The sequence below is a fragment of the Mirounga leonina genome, unplaced genomic scaffold (assembly GCF_011800145.1).
Source record: "Mirounga leonina isolate KUSES-001 unplaced genomic scaffold, KU_Mleo_1.0 Mir_94, whole genome shotgun sequence".
Taxonomy (NCBI): Eukaryota; Metazoa; Chordata; class Mammalia; order Carnivora; family Phocidae; genus Mirounga; species Mirounga leonina.
In genome coordinates, this window is record NW_023270855.1 from 28,908,960 (window position 1) to 28,925,680 (window position 16,721).

At 38.3% G+C, this 16,721-nt stretch overlaps 1 pseudogene; it reads right to left on the reverse strand.

Moving 5' to 3' along the window:
• Nucleotides 1-571: 571 nt before the first annotated feature.
• LOC118005500 lies at nucleotides 572-1,538 on the reverse strand (annotated as a pseudogene).
• Between the last annotated feature and the right edge of the window lie 15,183 nt (nucleotides 1,539-16,721).

Sequence of the window (16,721 nt, forward strand, 5' to 3'; positions counted from 1 at the left end):
ATGAATGATTGATTTCAACTTCATCTGCACCCACCTTCCAGCTTAAAAAAACTATAAATGCACATAATATAAATAAAATTAATATTGTGTGTGTGTGTGTGTGTGTTGAGATCACCCATGTATCCTTCCTGATTTCAGCCCCCTTCTTCTCTCCTGGGAGTAATTACCATCTTGAATGTGGGGCTTAACATTTTCATGCATTTATCTTATATATATATGTATTTGTAGGCAATACACAACGTTAGGGAGCTGTGTACTATACTGCAGCATAGCAGAGCATAGATCAGCATGGCATAGTATAATATTAGACTATGGTAAAGTATATAACATAATCTAATACAGCTGATCCTTGAACAACATGGGTTTGAACTGCTTGATTTCTTGGGTCCATTTATACTTGGATTGTTTTTTCTGCAAAAAGTTTTATTGTTTCCATTGGGTCCATAGCTAGAGAGAGGGCTCCAGTGTGATTAAAAACCTGCCAGTGGCTACAGGGAGAGACTCAGACAGCAGTCTGACCCCAGGGGAATGCCGGAGGGGCCCCTCCAGAGCTGCTGAGCTCCTGAGGCTCCTAATTATGCTTGAAGGTAAGCCTTTCAAAAAGCTACTTGCTCAGCCCAGCCTGGAGTCCAGCCTGCAGAGGTGAGTCAGGTGGTCACCATCTCCTTGATGAGTTTCACCTCCTCATCCAGGAAGTGGCTCTCTAGGAAGTCACAGAGCGGGAGGGGGTCCACACCAGCAGAACCCAGGGCATGCAGATCCAAAAGGGCCTGCTTCAGGTTCTTCTCCAGGATCATAGCAACTTTCAGGACCTCGGCTTTTTACCCCACTCGTCCTGAGATGGCTTCTGCAAGTCCTGGTTTTGTATCTTCAAGCCTCTCCTCAGCCAACTCCTGGAATAAGTGGCCCAGGCCCTCGAGAGCCACATCCTCGAGGTCAAAATAGAAGCCCAGAGAGAGGTAAGTGTAGGAGGACTGCAGATGCACGTTGACCAGGTGGTTGACAGCAGCTTCCAACTCAGTGAAATAATTCTGAGACATGTGGGAGCTCATGGTTGATCAGCAGTAAGGAGCTAAGCTCAAAAGATGGTGTTGGCTGGTTTTGGAGGCAAGGGATGACTGAGAAGATGGTTCCAAAGGCTCCCACTGGAAGAGATTGGAGGGTGGGATGGGACTGGGAGAAGGGGCATCCCTGGGTCTGTTCTGTGTCTACACTGTTGAAGCAAGAGAAGATCCAGGGACCACTGGGCACACTGCCTCTATGTGGATTCTCTATGGTGCAGTACTGTAAATGTATTTTCTCTTCCTTACGATTTTCTTAATAACAGTTTCTTTTCTCTAGTGTACTCTACGGTAAAAATACAGTATGTAATAATACAATGTACAAAATATGCCTTAACTGACTCTTACCAGTGAGGCTTCTGGTCAACAGTAGTAGGCTATTAGTAATTTTAGGAAGTCAACGTTATAAGTGGATTTTCACTTGGGTGGTGGTTGGTACCCCAAACCCTTTGTTGTTCAAGGGGCAAATGTATATATAGAAAAGAACAGCAATTCTCAAACTTTGATTCATACCAGAATTACCACGGGAGGTTTAAAAAATTCTAATACCCAGCCCCCACATAAATTTCATCTGGAAATCCCCACAGGTGGGCCACTGGCATTGTTTCTTTAAACCTCCCAGGTACTTGCAACTGCAGCCAGGTTGGACGACCAGGGGTATTGCCCACAGTCGAGTGCAGGGGTTAGGAGTCAGGCTCAGGAGTCAGCCTGCCAAGGTTGCAACATTGCTTCCAAGTCTCCCCAGCATTTCTAAAGTTTCCTGGACATCACAAGTAGCCACGTGAGGGTGGAGGAGCACACAGCATCCCTTCCTAAAGATACTGGCCAGAATCCAATGCTGTTCCTTCAACTAACCTCTCTTAGGCCTTTTTCTGAAATATTTAACTCTTAGGCATTTTAATATGGCCTTCCATCTAAGTCATTGGAAATCTCCCCAAACACGGTGAATTCCTTGCTTCAAAACACTCATTATGTGTCTGAATTTGTATAACCTTATTGAAGTACAACATCAGGAAGAGTGCACACATCATAATTGTACAGCTGGATGACTTCTCACAAACTGAATACACCCACATGATGAGCCCCTTGACCAAGAAATCCACTAAGGGTCTGCTCTCTCAAAGATCACTACTCACCTCACATCTAAGAGTGGATTAATTTTGCCTGTTTGGCCTTCACATGAAATTATAAAATATATACTCTTTCATCTGGTTTCTTTCATTTTACATATGACAAAACACATTACTTCTTAATCTCTTTGAAATTTAAAAAGGGAAAACCACATAGAAAAAAAAAACAAAAAAAACTAATTGTAAATAATATATTTGATTCACTACCTAGAAAAATCAAAGAATCAATGTAAAGGGGTCTATGATGTATTTTTTAGAAGACAGTTATTCATTTTTCTTCAAAGAATAAAGAAACTTTTAGATTGCCTATTTTACCAACTCATTCATAGACTTGTCAGTGTGCTTTTGCATAATGTATATTACTTAGAAAACAGCGTGAATATAGATCACTTTTAAAGGCTTTGCTATAAAGGCAAGCAAGGCCAACTCTGTGTGCCCTATTAGCAGATTGCAATGGTCCATAATCCAAAATTCATTTTCATTTCATGTGGGGTTGTATGCTTTAAGGGATAAATGTGAATTCCTAGTTGATAATTTTAAGCTAATAACAATATTAATCTGAAAAGACCTCTTCATTTATTTAACAAATTTTGAGTGCTAGAAATAAAATGTTGAGCAAAAGAAATTTGGTGCTTGCCCTGATGAATCTTATAGTTTGGTGAGAGTCAGGTATTTATCCAAAAATCTTGCAAATAAACTGCAACTTAATGTTATGGGCTTGATTGGGAGAGTCGGTCAGAGATAGTTTCCTCGAAGACGTGATGGTGGCGCTGATGTTAAAAGCACAATAACAGGGGTGCCTGGGTGGCTCAGTCGTTAAGCGTCTGTCTTCTGCTCAGGTCATGATCCCAGGATCCTGGGATCGAGCCCCGCATCGGGCTCCCTGCTCGGTGGAGAGCCTGCTTCTCTCTCTCCCACTCCCCCTGCTTGTGTTCCCTCTCTCGCTGTTTCTCTCTCTCTGTCAAATAAATAAATAAAATCTTTTTTTTAAAAAAAAGCACAATACAAAGGAAGGATGCTAGGACTTAAAACAGCCTCGAAATTTTACAAACTGCATATACAGACACTGAGTGAAACACCTCAAGGGTGTTTACCCAGAATACTCCCATCATTCCTGTTAGTCACACACACACACACACACACACACACACACACACTGCTGTTCAGCTCTTATGCAACCTCGGGTGTCAGCTGAAATTTCTCTTTCTTAAGGAAGAAGTCCCTGGATGTTCTTCATGCACCTAAAGTAGGTCAAGGTCCCCAGTTTCATACTGTTACATTACTCCTCAAATTTTTCTAGCATTCGTGATAGATTTCCTCCCCTTTTTTTTGTAAAAAAATAATGAGATGATTTATTACACACGCTTCACATAATGCCTTGTACTTCATAAATATGCAAAAAACAGTAGCTCTTTGTGCATTTAATATGTATCATCTCTGCAAAAACACTCTAACCTCTATGAGGGCAGGAACCACATGTCACATTTCCCCCAGGACCCTAAGACTGGGCCTGGGGGGCCAGCACAACGCAACATCATGTGCAGCATGTAGGCATGGCAGTCAGACTGCCTGGGTTTGAATTCAGTGCCAGCAGTGTGACCTTGGGCAGTTTCAGTTCATTTGCTTGCATGTCTCATCAGGAGCTAGACCCTATCCTAAAACTTACCTCATACGGTTGTGAGTGTTTATAAATTGAAAGGAACGGTGCCTGGCTCATAGTAAGTGATGTATGCGAAAACTAGTTAAGTATTATTAGGTAGACTACTACCTTTCCGCTCTGTCTCCTTTAATGCTACACTAATACAGTATTAGCACCTAAGGAAATGAGAACCGAATCCTGCAACCCTGTTTATCCAGAGCCACTTCATGCATCTTCGGTCGTCCTTAGCTGAGTTAACTGAGCCTTGGAACTTATTTGAAAAAGACCTAAATTGAAAGCCCCATTGAAAGAACTTGTATTTTTAAACACTTTCCTCTTCTTTCCCTCTTCCCACTTTACGATTAGGTTTCTTTTCAACCTATATATGGCTTCATTTTCAATTTCCAAGGAATTCCAGGATTTTATATCTGAAGGGGAGTTGAGAGATCATCTACTCCAGCATCAGTGATCTTTATAAGAAGAAACTGAGACCAGACACAAAAAATGAATGGAACAAGGTCACACAGTGAGACTACAGAACATCAGGGATGAACAGACACACACCTTGACTCCAAAAACAGTGTTCTTTCTCACATACCACCCAATTTCCCAATTGTTTAAAATACTGATAATATTTTTAGAACATGTGGCCCCATGTAATGGAAAAATATGGTAATAGCTTTTTGATCTTTTCCGAAATGAAAATTGTAGCACAGATAATAAATATGCAAAGCAATAATAATTTATACACATTAAATACATTAAGGCTAATAGTTATTGCTTACTACCATTTGTCATTGTGTGAAGCACAAAATATGTATTAAGTCATGATATCCTTAAAAAATAGGGAGAAAAAAATGAACATGACTATTACAGTCTCACTCAGCCAAGAGGTTAAATAACTTGCCCAAGGTCACACAGCTTGTAAGAACTAAAATTCGAACTAGAGGAGTTTACTCTAGAGCAGTGCTGCCTAATAGAAACATAATGCAAACCGTACAATTTTTAATTTTCTTTTTTTTTTTTTAAGATTTTATTTATTTGAGACAGAGAGAATGAAAGACAGAGAGCATGAGAGGGAGGAGGGTCAGAGGGAGAAGCAGACTCCCCGCCGAGCAGGGAGCCCGATGCGGGACTCGATCCCGGGACTCCAGGATCATGACCTGAGCCAAAGGCAGTCGCCTAACCAACTGAGCCACCCAGGTGCCCAATTTTTAATTTTCTGATAACTATTTAAAAAATAAGGAAAAACAGGTGAAATTAATTTTAACAGTATCTTCTACTTAATATATCCAAAATATTATTTCAATATATAATCAATGTAATGTTTATTAATGAGATATTTAACATTCTTTTTAACCATATTAAGTTTTGAAATCTAGTGTGATTTTATATTTAGAACACTTCCCCATTTGAAGGCTAAATTTTCAGTAGAAATACTTAATCTGTATTTAGTTTCATAAAATTTACAGCTGAAAAAGAAGATTCACATAACCAAATTGTTCTAAGCATACTTAAAAGTTTCCCATAACTGAATGGGAGACTTCATATTTTGAGTAAAATTTAATATAATATTAAATAAAATTAAAAATACAGTTCTGCAATCCTGGTAGCCACATTTCAAGTAGTCAGCAACTATGTGTGACTTGCAGCAAGAGTATTGGTCAGCATAGCTCCTGAGCCAAAGCCCTAACCACTATGCCACTCTGCATCCTTTATTATGACACTAACATAATCATAATGCTACAAGGACAGATCTCTAGAAGCCAAGAGAATAAGAACTGAGCTGTATGCTATTGTTCACCCAGGGCGCTCGGTGTGTCTTGGACCCTCAGCTGACTTTACTGAGGCTTGGGTGGACCCATAAACTTCATCAGGACTCCTTGGAAAAAGGCCTAAATTAGGAATTCAGTGAATTCATTAAGAATAGAGCCTCAGCAAATACTATATGATCTCACTCATATGTGGAACTTAAGAAACAAAACAAATGAACAAAGAAAAAGAGGGGAAAAAAAGCCAAGATTCAGATTCTTATCTATAGAGAACAAACTAATGGTTACCAGAGAAGAGCTGGGTGAAATAGGTGAAGGGGATTAAGAGTATACTTAACCTTGCTGAGCACTGAGTAATGTATAGAATTGTTGAATCACTGTATTGTACACCTGAAACTAATATAACACTGTATGTTAACTATACTGGTATTAAAAAAAATAGAGCTCAGAAGCAAAAAATATGTCCTATTAGAATGAATAATTCTACAAAGACACAATACCTGGGATTTCTGAGGCAAAGAGCAGAACTTATTAAATAAAAGAGAAACAGTGATTCCTCTAAGAATAAGGGAACCAAAAGGTCACCTCTCCTCTTTCAATTTGAGAGCATGTTTAATTAATTAGAAATTTTACGATTTGATCATTCCAGTGTAAAAATTCTAACATGGTGGGGAGAAGGTCTGGAAGTGTACATATTCCTCAACAGCACTTAATTTATCACACGGATCATCCAGGACTTCAGAGAATTGTTTCCTTAATTAATATTTTTCAGTCACTTTTTGCATTTAATAAATGCATTTTTATTGAGAAGATACCATGCATTAAATACTTTACACATATTATTAGCGCATGGGAACCATTACGACAACTGGTAGGGAACAGACTGTTCTTATTCCCAGTTTACAGATAATGGAACTGAAGCTCTCTTTTCTTTTTTGGAACTGTGCTATGCTGATATATGCAGAGCGCATAAGTAAAAACAAAACAAAACAACAACAAAAAAACAACAGTGTGTTGCATGAATCCAAAGAAATTAGGTATTCCCAGAGGAAAGATGTCAATGTAAGAAGGGTCAGATCTTGTGCTAAGTTCACAAGTTTGAATTTATCTTGAAGAAAATAAGAAACTACTAGAGGATTTTTAAACAGGAGATTGACAGGACGTTATTGGTGTTTTGTAGCATATCCGTTAAAATCTTTTTGTCAAAAGCAAAAGAAAACCCAGTCCAAACTGGAAACATGTCCTTGAAAAGCCCAGCAGGCTTCAGGTAAACTTTGATCCAGGTGCCTAAAATATGTTACCAGGACTTAGCTTCTCTTTCCATTTCTGAACTCCAATTTCTCCTTGCCAGAAATTGATTTTGGCAGTCTCATTCCCTCTGCTCCCAACATAAACATCAACACTTTTCAGAATATATAATCACTCGTTTGTGTCCAGTGAGGGGACAGAGTGCCTGCTTTTCTCGGAGCTTACAAAAACTGCTTCTAGTTGAATCTCTGATTGGCCTGATTTGGTGGTGTGCCCATTTATGAACTAAACATACAGGCAAGGGGAACAATTATTCAGCAGGCATAGGCCTGGGTGGCAAGATCTACACCTGGACCTGGGGGTGGAGTCAACTTCATTCCAAAGCCCTTGGCTGAAATTGGAGGAGGAGTCCCAGAGGAAAGTCAACATCCCAGCCTCATGAGCAATTTTTGTCCTCAGGGAAATCTAAAGAGGTTGGCCACTCTATATGCCCCCTGACAACACCAAGCAAGAAGTGTGGCTTTGCCTCTAGAAGCCTAATGCCATGGTCAAATTTTGATGTGACTTAAAATAATTTCTTTTGTGAGAACATTTACATTATAAAACAATATAAATATATGAGGTGATAAATGTGTTAATTAACTAGATGGGGGAAATTCTTTCACAGTATATAGGTATATCAAATCACTATGGTGTACACTTTATATATCTTAAAATTTTACAGGTCAATTATACCTCAATAAAGCTTATTCTTTTTTTAAAAAAAAAGAATTTTCAGAAGTAGTAAATATCCAACATGATGCTGCAGTTGGTGAGTCAGTGGTCCAATAAAGGGCAGAAGGAGGGCACAGTGGTAGAAAGCAAAGGGAGAATAGGCTGCGTGATTTGTCGCTTATACTAGTCAGAAGAAGAAATTCATCAAGCTTCCCTCAAAATTGTAGCCATGGCCAAATAAGACATTCCATCATTTCCCATCATCATAATTGGTAGGCCCTTTTCTATAGTGACAGTAATAATCTCTGTGGTGGGAACTCACAGCAAAATGTAACAGCCATGCTCAGCTCTCATAAGGAGCAATAAATTTCAACAGGGAAAAGAAGATTATTTCTATAAAACAAAACCAGCAAACATCTCCAACCAGGGAAGTTAGCTTTAAAAGAAAAACAGAAATTAAAGTTTGAGTTTCAGGTTGTGAATTACATGTTTTATTTTCGATGATTGACTTTTAATAGTTAATTAGATGATGCCTTATTAAATCAAACACTTCCCCCAAGGGATGCTGTAAATCTTTACTGTACCTTTTTATCTTTCTTGACAAATAAATTATATTTTGTGGTATCATGTCTACTTTTACACCCTAGTATTTTTTATAACAAATGCTTTAGAAACCACAATTAATAAAACAACATGAAATCATGAAAGAATTGTTTCCAGTAGGTTCCAACTTCTCTTGAATTGAATTTTTTTTAAAATGAAGCTTAAATTGAACTTTTCCAGAGTTCTGATATATTTCCGTTTCTGCCCTCATGGGACATAAAGCAGAAGAATCAAACACAAGGTCAAAAATAGCAGATTGCACCAGATTTTATTGCACCTTGATGTTAAGACCATCTGCTTGATGAGTCTATAAAATTCATATTTAAATCCTACTACCCTAGAACATTAGCTTGATAAGGACAGGGATGGTTCTGTTTATTTTCACTGTATCAGTGTCTTACCTATCATAGAGGTTTAAGAAATTTGTTGAGCAAATAAATTTAAGATGAGGAAACTGATGCTTTAAGGGTCAGTTGAGTATGTGAGTCTTATAGCTACAAGATGATCAAAATTACAACGTAGTTCTCTTACCCTAAGCCACTGTTCTATTATCTATGTAGAACGATAGTAATAAAATACAATACCCCTGAATATACTGCAATGATCCCCAGCATCATTTCCCCTTCTGCCTTCCCATCAGCTCCCAATTTTCATTGGTAATCCAGAGTCTTTAAAAATCTGACTCCATGGGCGCCTGGGTGGCTCAGTTGGTTAAGCGACTGCCTTCGGCTCAGGTCATGATCCCGGAGTCCTGGGATCGAGTCCCACATCGGGCTCCCGGCTCAGTGGGGAGCCTGCTTCTCCCTCTGACCCTATCCCCCCTCATGCTGTTTCTCTCTCTCTCAAAAAAAAAAAAAAAAATCTGACTCCGTTCCCAACTCCAGGAGCACATGACCTAAGTTAAGCCAGCTTCTGGCTGCAGTGATTTGTTCAGGGTAGCATGTGACCCAAACCAATCCAATCAGATAGACTTTAAGAACTTCAACAAGAAATGTTCTTACATATACTTTCTTTCTCTAAAGAGAATGGAATATCCATGTGAAGCCTGGAACACCTGCAAGAATGTGCAGAATAAGCCCCATGGCAGATGCAGCCACCTTTGTCATTATGTGGGAAGCCAGTCAGATGAAAATGCAGATTCACCAGGGTCTAACCAATAGAATTAAGGGAATGAGAGCCAGAGTCCATTGTAAATCTCTAGATCAAACCACACCTGAAAGTTTGACTTAACATAGAATGCTCTGACATATGAAGCAACACAGTTCAATTTGTTGTCTGAGTTGAGTTTTTCAAGGGAAATGGAGTTATGACTAACCCAATGACATTTGTAGAGCTCCTACCATGTACAGGTATGGTGATAACCACTTAACATACAATATTTTATTTAATATTTACAACACCTATGTGAGGTAGTAACTATATTATCCCATTTTACAAATGAAGAAGCTGAGGCTCCCAAAGGTTAAATGATGTGCCCAAGATCACAGAGCTGTGAAGTGGTAGCATATGGCACCAGAACCTATAGGTAGACTTTAGGCTACATATATATTAATATATATTATCACTGTATATATATTAATCACTGTACTATAATGCCTAAAACCACATTGCCTCTTTTCAGACACTCATACAACAGGCCCTTTCCCACTCAGGGCCTTTTAATTTGTATTTCCCTCTGCTTAAGAAGTTTGTTCTGTCATTTATATCGCAAGTCAACTAGCCCCTCTGAAGTGTCCCCCGCTGACCACCTTATCCAAAAAAGGACCCTCCTGGTGTCAACCAAGAATGAATTCACTGAAAATTTAAGCCAACAGGTATCTATTTGGGCAATTAGAATTTCAATTTGGGAGACACAGATTTAAGTAGAAACCTAAATTGTGTTCTAAGGAAGACAAAGAGGGGGCAGGGTTATATAGGCAAATGACTACGAATATATTTCTTATTTGGGTCTTCTATGCAAAACAGAGATTGAAACCAGGTTAACTGGGATTGGTTGAGTTACTAAGCAAATGAGGGCTTGAAGCTTGTTAAATCACATTGACTTCTTTTGACATGATGAATACAAATGATTCAGGTGTCATGGTGAGGAGGAAGTTAAGTGCAGGCCAAGGGCTTCCTTCTAACTGAAAGGTTTTTAAGAAGTTCTGACTTCTGGGGTGCCTGGGTGGCTCAGTTGGTTGAGCGACTGCCTTCGGCTCAGGTCATGATCCTGGAGTCCCAGGATCGAGTCCCACACCGGGCTCCCTGCTCAGCAGGGAGTCTGCTTCTCCCTCTGACCCTCCCCCCTCTCATGTGCTCTCTCTCTCTCATTCTCTCTCTCTCTCTCAAATAAATAAATAAAATCTTAAAAAAAAAAAAAAAGAAGTTCTGACTTCTGCAGTGAGGATGTGCATAGATTCATCCTCTCATATGGCCTCCGAACCCTATTTTAAAAAGACACTCTTTAAAAAGAGACCCTATTTTAGAAAGAGCTAGGTTTGCTTGCTCCATATTGAAATCTTCTTGTACATTTCCCCCTTTTGATTGAGAGATTTTTTGAAAAGAATCTTCAAGGAATGAAGAAGTTCTTGATCATAGTCTCATTTATTTTTATCCCTAACCAGGGAAGTAGGAACCTGCCAAAAGGAGTGGATCCTGAATCATGAAAGCCCCCTAGCAGATCCTCTCTAACTTGATGGGGTAAGTTCAGAGGAGTCAACCAATGAGATATCTTGCTTTGCTTATGAAAATGAGGGACACAGATTTTCTTCTAACGTGAAATAAAAGGTTGTTGAATAAAAATGGCAAGACTAAACATCCTAGTCTTCTTTCTGATCTTAGAGGAACAGCTCTCCGTTTTCACCATTGAATACAATGTTGGCTGTGGGTTTTTCATACGCAGCTTTTATTATGTTGATCTACGTTCTGTCTAAATCATTGAGAGTTTTTATCATGGATGGATGTTGAATTTTGTCAAATGCTTTTTCTGCCTCTATTGAGATGATCAAATGATTTTTATCCTTCATTTTGTTGATGTGATATATCATGTTGATTTGGAAATATTGAACTCTCCATTTCTGGAGTAAATCCCACTTGATTGTGGTGAGTGATCTTTTTAATGTATTGTTGAATGAGTTTGCTAATATTTTGTTGAGGATTTTTGCATCCATGTTCATCATGGGATATTGGTCTGTAGTGTTTTTTGTTTTTGTTTGTTTGGTTGGCTTTTTTGTGGTGTCTCTGGTTTTGGAATCAGGGTCATGCTGGCCTCATAAAATGTATTGGAGGCTTCCCTCCCTTTTCTGTTTTTTGGAATAGTTTGAGGAGAATAGGTATTAACTCTTCTTTAAATGTTTGGTAGAATTCACCTGTGAACCCATCTGGTTGTGGACTTTTATTTTTTGGTAACTATTTGATTCCTGATTCAATTTAATTTCTTGTAATTGTACAGCAATCAGACAAGAAAAAGAAATGAGTGGCATCCATATTGGTAAAGAAGAAGTTAAACTGTTACTATTTGTGGATGACATAATATTATATATGTAGAAAAACCCAAAAACTCCACCAAAAAACTACTAGAAGTAATAAATGAATTCAGTAAAGTTGCAGATTACAAAATTAATACCCAGACATAGGTAGCATTTCTATATACTAATAACAAAGTAGCAGAAAGAGAAATTAGGGAAACAACACCATTTACAATCACACCAAAAAGAATAAAATACCTAGGAATAAACTTAACCAAAGAGGTGAAAGACCTGTACTCTGAAAACTATAAGATATTGATGAAAGAAATTGAAGATGACACAAATGGAAAGCTATTCCATGCCGATGGATTTGGAATAATTAACATTGTTAAAATGCCCATATTACCTAAAGCAATCTACAAATTCATTGCAATCCCTATCAAAATAACAACAACATTTTTCACAGAACTAGAACAAATAATTCTAAAATTTGTATGGATCCAGAAAAGACCCGGAATAGCCAAAGCCATCTGGAGAAAGAAAAACAAAGCTGGAGGCATCACAATTCCAGATTTCAAGATATACTACAAAGTTATTGTGCTGGCATGAAACAGCAGTCTGGTACTGGCACAAAAATAGACACACAGATCAATAGAACAGAATAGAAAGCCCAGGAATAAACCCATAATTAAAAGGTAAATTAATCTATGACAAAGAAGGCAAGAATATATAATAGGCAAAAGACAGTCTTCAATAAATGGTCCTGGGAAAACTAGACAGCCACATGTAAAAGAATGAAAGTGGACCACTTTCTAACACCATACACAGAAGTAAATTTAAAATGTATTAAAGACCTCGATGTGAGACCTGAAACCATGAAAATTGTAGAAGAGAACACAGGCAGTCATTTCTCTGATATTGGCTGGAACAACATTTTTCTAGATATGTCTCCTAAGGCATGGACACAAAAGCAAAAATAAACTCTCCAGCGTCTGTACAGGACGAGGCGTCCCTTGGAGCCTTCTTTAGCTGTGTGACATGTGTCCAAGGCCTAATGCCTTCTAGTTTGGCAGCACTGCCAGTGATCAGGAATACTTGGTAAGGTCCTTTCCAATGGGCCTCAAGGGCTGCCATCTCTGATGACATCTCCAGAAGGCCCAATTACCAGGCACTAAACTGTGACCAACTGGATCCTCTGAATTGGGATGCAGGAGTCCCCCCCACCCCTTTTTTAACCTGTTGATGATAAGGTTGAGTATAAAACACTAGAGATGTATAGTGGCTAGTCATACTCATATGAGACAAGAGATGAGCAGAAGGTGGTATATCAGTAGAATTCCAGGAAGTTTGCAAAATTTATGTTAGGGCTCCTATGATTTGCTCATGCTCATAGGGTGGTGCCTTGATCACTGGGGATCATGGAAGGTATGCCCCAAGTGGGAGACGTGTTTTCCCACAGTTTCATTGCTAGTGTCGGGCCATCAGCCTTGCAGCAGGAGAAGGCTTCAAACTGTGTAGGAAACATATATACAGTAATAAGAACATACTGAGAACCAATACAAAGTGGCCATTGAATAAAGTCCAACTGCAGGTGTTTAAATGGTTCAGAGGGAGGAGGTCTCAGGCCTTTGGGAACAAAAAATGTTTTCCCAAGAATATGGACCTGCCAGTAGACTGTGCCATATTGGAGAAGTATCCCCACCAATGTCTATTCATAATTTGAGTCATCTTAAATGTCCTATGGTGGGTAAAGGCATGCAAAAAACAAAAAATGGTTTGCCAGGGAGCCAGGAAGAACCAAGTGGCTGTCTTGGTTTCCCATGGTTCCAACTATTGGTTTAATTTACAGTCATTGTTTACCCACCTTAATTTCTCTGATTCAGGAACAGACTGTTGGCACGTTACAAGGACATCAGGATGGCAAAAGCTGGCGACGAGGGGCCATTTTTGCAGAAGCAGAATGGACTTTTTCTACACATGCCACAATCTTTATAGATTCTCTTGCTGCTGCCTTTGCATACGAGTCAGCTGGATCACATACGAAAATTTCTTTCCAAAGATTCCTTTTCCACAATCCTTCTACAACTTTCATTTTTTTTACATTCAGATTTTGTTCTAAGTTTTCCCTCTTTAAATAACCAGCCTCATTTTAGAACAAAATTACTTTCTTTTCCCTCAACAAAAATGTATTTCCATTCCTCATATTTTTCTTACCAAGAACATACATCCTACTTTCCTGGCATAAGAAGATATTTCCTTTATTATTTTTAATCACTTTAGTTACATACATTAATTAGAATTTTTAACCCTCAAAAATCTTAACTAAGTAAAACTAGATGGTAAGCAATCGTGAACTATTATACCAGCATTCTTTAGATTGGCAAATTTATGAATACACTTCATAATTTCTAGAAACATGTACTATTTAAATAATACAATCTTTCGATATTGCACAAAACATGTTTACTGTTTTATTTGGAAATGATCTAGATATTTAATGAATTAACTTAACTCAATCACTTAAGCCAACTCAGCAAAACTTTACGGTTTTAGGTTACCAAAAAGATTTGGGGGACTATTTAAAAGTTTGCCTAAAAATTTTATTTTATTTACATCTGTTCAATTTACTTGTTTTTAACAATTATGCTTAGATTACTCATAAACACTTCATGAGATATCAAAGTCAGTTATTCTTCCAAGATATTTTTAAAAAACATTTTATAACACATATTATCAACTTATTTGACTTTAAGTAAACGTAGGCAGCATATAAGTTTTAAGTTTAGTGCTGATAACTCTAAAGACGTGTTTATTTTAGGGACGCCTGGGTGGCTCAGTCGGTTAAGCGGCTGCCTTCGGCCCAGGTCATGATCCCAGGATCCTGGGATCGAGTCCCACATCGGCCTCCTTGCTCAGTGGGGAGCCTGCTTCTCCCTCTCTCTCCCTCTGCTTGTGCTCTCTCTGTCAAATAAATAAAATCTTTAAAAAAAATAAAAATAAATAAAGACAAGTTTATTTTAATTAAACTAGCAACTGAATATCTTTCCAGATCACATGAACTTGAAACTTATTTGTGTTAGTATTCACTATATTTTTGACAATTTTTGTGAATATCAAATCTATTTAAGTGCTTAATTTTTTAAGGCAATTAAACAGAGCTCTTTTACAAATTAATTTTGGCAATATCATTCAGAGGTAAAAAATACCACATACTTACAGCACATATGAACATACAGACAGGCACAAACAGGGATCTTACAAGTTATTGTTATAAAATGTTTAGCCATGAGATAGGTATGATAATGTAGAATTGACTAGTTTATAAATGGACAGCTGGAGCTAAACTTACTTACTTACTTACTTACTTATTTATTTATTTATTTATGGTGGGTGGAATAAGATAAGGTTACCTGCTCAGATGGCTTAAGAATTTTCTACTGAGGGCGCCTGGGTGGCTCAGTTGGTTAAGCGACTGCCTTCGGCTCAGGTCATGATCCTGGAGTCCCTGGATCGAGTCCCGCATCGGGCTCCCTGCTCGGCAGGGAGCCTGCTTCTGCCTCTGACCCTCCCCCCTCTCATGTGCTCTCTTTCTCATTCTCTCTGTCTCAAATAAATAAATAAAAATCTTTAAAAAAAAAAAAAGAATTTTCTACTGATATTTGTGGAGAAGACACTTAAGATTTGCATTTGTCCTTGACAAGTAACCTTATGGAAACTGTGGACTAGATTTTGGGCAAGGGTACTTCTAAAGCCATTTATATTTTTTAAAAGTCCTCTTTTTGTTTTTTTTTTTTTTAAGTCTTGGGAATTGGGGATGATCTAGATAAGAGTTCTCAGAGAGGTTATAACCTTATAAGAGCTTATAAGCCTTCTGAGATAAAACAGGGGAGGTTTGGGGATTGGTGAAAAAGATAGGCTGAAGGACTGAATTGTTTCTGGGTCCTTATTTCTAGTTTTGTAAGGATTTATGAGATAAGGACAGACACTCCCAATTCCTCAAAGAATTGAGTTACAACTTAAATATACCTTGGGTTGATTCACCTATCCAACAACATTATCCTCAATTAGATTCTTTCCCTCCAGGTACATAGTTCTAATTTTAATTGAGGGAAGAAGGCTTCAAAAAAAAAATTCCTTTCAGGCTCTGAATATCAGCTTCCACCTGACCAACTTTTGACTACAGTGCTACTTAAAAAATTCTTGCCAGTTTTTAGCCAGGACAAACAGTAAATATTTCTGGCACTATTAAATAACCACCCCTTGAGTGTAAGACAAGGCCCCCAAAGAAGATGTGAAAAATATTACCTTCTTTCAATCCAGAGTCACTCCCGAAGATAGCCAAAAGAAAGAATCGACAACTGTCTGTCCCAAGCAAGCAGACAAAACCAGATGAGCAGGAGGGGAATAGCTTTTTCTTTTGAGCCCACAGGGACTCGATTGCCTTCAGCTCAAAATAGTTCACATGCCAAAGTGGCACATTTTGGGGAAACTTTGAAGAAGTTGCACAATCCAGAAGCTAAGCTGAATTTTTTTATGTGCTATTCCACTATTTCCAAAAATAGATCCTTCTTTTGAGAGAAGGAAAGGGGGAAAGAGAGGTTGGTGGTGTTTAAAACTGACAGCATTGCTCCCATGTGATTGCTGAAGCCCCAAAGCCTCTTTCATTATGTTGAACTGTAAAAGGAGCCTGGATGGCTGGAGGATTTAGAGGAATCTCAGGGTTGTCATTATAAAATGGAAGTTCAGCTAAACCAAGATATATAAGTGGAGAATGGGAAAAAGAGGCTGGAGGAGGAGGGATACAGTGGGGTGGTGGCAAAGAAAGAACAAGAAAAGATTGGGAGACTTCCCCTGATTTTTTTTTTTTAATTTGAAAGTCTCTTGAAAAGGTCTTTAGCTTCTGAAAGTTTACAGTTAACTGTATGAAGGGAAGCAACCTTTATTGTTTTTCTTTTGAAGGTTTCCAAATGCCAATTAAAATGAGTTTCCCATCTGTTTTGTTTGGTTTTATAATCCTTTTCCGGTGGTGCACATACATACACTAGTTTTGGGATATTGAAAATGGCCCATTTTGGCCAATGAAGTTTTAAATCAGCCCAGGTAAAGTG